The following is a 3,515-nucleotide window of genomic DNA, read 5'->3' as shown; positions in this document are numbered from 1 at the left end:
CCCCTGCCGTCACTGTCACCACCGCCAAGGCCGTCACCAGCTGTGTTCCCCAGACTGTGGATTTCCCAGCCTCAGGAACTGTAAGCAATAAATTTTTTTTTCTTTATAAATCATCCTGTTCTGTAGTATTTTGTTATAAGCGACAGAAACGGACTAATACAACCCTACTATCCCAATCCCATATGTGTAAGGCCCTGTAGATTTCCCTCCTCTTGAATGTGGATATAATGAGATTTCACTGCTGTGATTAGGTTGCATGGTAAAGATGAAAGGGTATTGTGGATACAATCCTTTTTCTCTTTTAAAATGTTTATATCTGATTGTGTGTCTTCTTCACGTTACTAAAAATGAAATCATATTCATTGTTATAGTTGTTACTGGTGGGTATAGAGATTCTCAAATTTGGACCAAAATCAAAGGTTATCTTTTAATTCTTACCTCCTCTGTATATTTTCACAGCCAAGCTTCAAATTTACTGAGAGATGAGTAAAATAGATACTTTGGAAGTTGGTATCTTCTTTAGTATTGAGTAACCTGGAGACAGATAGATGAGTGTGAGGATCCTAGAGTCTTCTGGAGCTGATGTCACTGAGATCTCAATTTAGACTTCCTGAGATTTTTAGTTAGGAGAGTCTGGAGGAATGGCCCTGACTTAGAGAACTGCTGGTGGGAAAGAGAAACCAAGGTTCTTAATGAGAAACTCACAAGGAGTAAGGCATTCAGAGCTGGTCCTCCAAAATCTACACAAATATCTAAGCACTGATGGCTAATGTCAGCATAGTATACGGCTGTGCTGGAAAATATTGGTTTCGGCACAGCTTGTATCTAAGACTGGAAGGACTTCTGGAAAGTCCATTCTGGATGAGAGGATGCCTAGAAAACAAAAGAAGGATGGCCACTGAGGTGTGAACAAAGAGATCTGTCATTTGGGAACACTGCCTGAACTCCCTTACAACTCCAGGGAATAGATCAGCAGGGGTAATCCCGAGTGTATCAACTGAAGCAAAGGCACCAGCAAACATCTGATTTTGCAGATCTCTCTCTTTCTCTCTCTCTCTCTCTGGGTCTTCATTCAGCATTTGGAGTTAGAAATAATTCTTTTTAGGCAGAAAAAGCATTGCCATTTTTGGACAATTTGAGGTGACAAAAACAACATAAGAGAAAAGACAGATAAATACATAGGTAGGTAGATAGATGCAGACATAAGTATATACATAACACTACCAGTTAATTCTTACAACAATAAGGGGCTCATCAAGGGGAAAAGTGTAAATTTTCTGCCAAACAGGAAGTTCAATTGAGTAATTAATAAAATTATATATGTGACAATATTCGCATCTTAAGCTTGTGAATTTGCTCTTATTGGTTACTTAAAAAATTCTAGAATGACTCATCGGTCTGTTTAACTCAAATCTTTACCTTCTCCATTCTAAACTTCATAGAGCTGTACTGCACAAAGAGGGGGAACCCTACTGTAAAATTAAGTTAAATAATAATTTATTAATATTTATTTGTAATTGTAACACATGTACCACACTCATGTAACGTGTGTGTGTGTGGGAAAAGTATGGGATCTATCTATACTTTTTGCTTAATTTCTCTGTAATACTAAATGGCTATAAAAATAAGAAAGAAAGAAAGAAAAGATTATATATGCATATAAAAAAAAAACACTAGGAAGGAAGTACCCCCAGACCTCAACCTCAATCATGGTGGTTTTTCGGCTGATGAAGGTGTACTTTCTTTTTTTTTTTTTCTAATCTTTTTTTAATTTTTATTTTATTTTATTTTCCCTAATTTTATTTTGTCGGTATACAATGAGGTTAACTATTGTGGCCCATTACCGAAACCCCCCTCCCACCCAACAATGTCCTTTCTGTTTGCTTGTCGTANCAACATAAGAGAAAAGACAGATAAATACATAGGTAGGTAGATAGATGCAGACATAAGTATATACATAACACTACCAGTTAATTCTTACAACAATAAGGGGCTCACCAAGGGGAAAAGTGTAAATTTTCTGCCAAACAGGAAGTTCAATTGAGTAATTAATAAAATTATATATGTGACAATATTCGCATCTTAAGCTTGTGAATTTGCTCTTATTGGTTACTTAAAAAATTCTAGAATGACTCATCGGTCTGTTTAACTCAAATCTTTACCTTCTCCATTCTAAACTTCATAGAGCTGTACTGCACAAAGAGGGGGAACCCTACTGTAAAATTAAGTTAAATAATAATTTATTAATATTGATTTGTAATTGTAACACATGTACCACACTCATGTAACGTGTGTGTGTGTGGGAAAAGTATGGGATCTATCTATACTTTTTGCTTAATTTCTCTGTAATACTAAATGGCTATAAAAATAAGAAACAAAGAAAGAAAAGTTTATATATGCATATAAAAGAAAAACAGTAGGAAGGAAGTACCCCCAGACCTCAACCTCAATCATGGTTGTTTTTTGGCTGATGAACGTGTATTTTCTTTTTGCTATTGAAATTTCCAAATTGTTTGGAATAAATGTGTTAATTTTTTTCTACAACATTATCTTAAAAATAAATAAAATTTAGAAGTGGTGCACCGTCATTTCTTTCCTATTGGGTACTTCAAAATGTTCATAGAAGGATTCATACTTTTTTTTTTTTTCAGCATCCAGAATCTTTTTAATAACAGAGCAGGATCCAGGGTTAGTTTTTGCAGTTGCAACTGGCCCGTTGGCCTCTGGCACACTCGAACTTCCGTCCCTTGGAATGTACATAGGGTTTGGGGTGGCTGTGCGGTGTTCCCAGGGTCTTGCCAAAGTGCCAGGACACCTCTCAGTCCTTGTGAGGACCAGAGAGCGGACAGTGCCACAGCCCTTAGGGGAATCCAGAGCCAGCTGGTGGAAGGTGAGGATTTTTTTTTTAATTTAATTTATTGTGTCAATATACAATGTGGTTGATTATTGTGGCCCATTACCCAAACCTCCCTCCCACCTCCCTCTCCCCTCTCCCTCCCAACAACCTCCTTTCTGTTTGCTTGTCTATCTACTTCAAAGAATTGTAATAGTTTTGTCTTCTTCCACCCCCCCCCCAGTTATTTGTGTATTTATTTATTTATTTTCAGCTCCCCAAAATAAGTGAGAACATGTGATATTTCTCTTTCTGTTCCTGACTCGTTTTACTTAATATAATTCTCTCTAGGTCCATCCATGTTGTTGCAAATGGCAGCATTTCATTCTTTTTTATAGCAGAGTAGTATTCCATTGTGTAGATGTACCACAGTTTCCTTATCCACTCATCTGATGATGGACATTTGGGCGGGTTCCAGCTCTTAGCTATTGTAACCCAAAAGCACGGGCAACCAAAGGAAAAATAAACAAGTGGGATTATATCAAACTAAAAAGCTTCTGCACAGCAAAAGAAACAATTAACAGAGAGAAAAGACAACCAACAGAGTGGGAGAAAATATTTGCAAAATATACATCTGACAAAGGATTAATATCCAGAAGGCACAAGGAACTGAAACAACTTT

General features: G+C 36.8%; 1 pseudogene; it reads right to left on the bottom strand.

Annotated features, from left to right (window-relative positions):
- Positions 1-2,689: 2,689 nt before the first annotated feature.
- The window catches only part of LOC103606125, a 2,672-nt pseudogene continuing 1,846 nt past the window's right edge, over positions 2,690-3,515 (bottom strand).

This window comes from Galeopterus variegatus, unplaced genomic scaffold, assembly GCF_000696425.1.
Source record: "Galeopterus variegatus unplaced genomic scaffold, G_variegatus-3.0.2 Scaffold6325, whole genome shotgun sequence".
NCBI classification, from domain to species: Eukaryota; Metazoa; Chordata; class Mammalia; order Dermoptera; family Cynocephalidae; genus Galeopterus; species Galeopterus variegatus.
The sequence above is the reverse complement of the archived record's forward strand: the minus strand, read 5'-3'. Positions and strand labels throughout refer to the sequence as shown.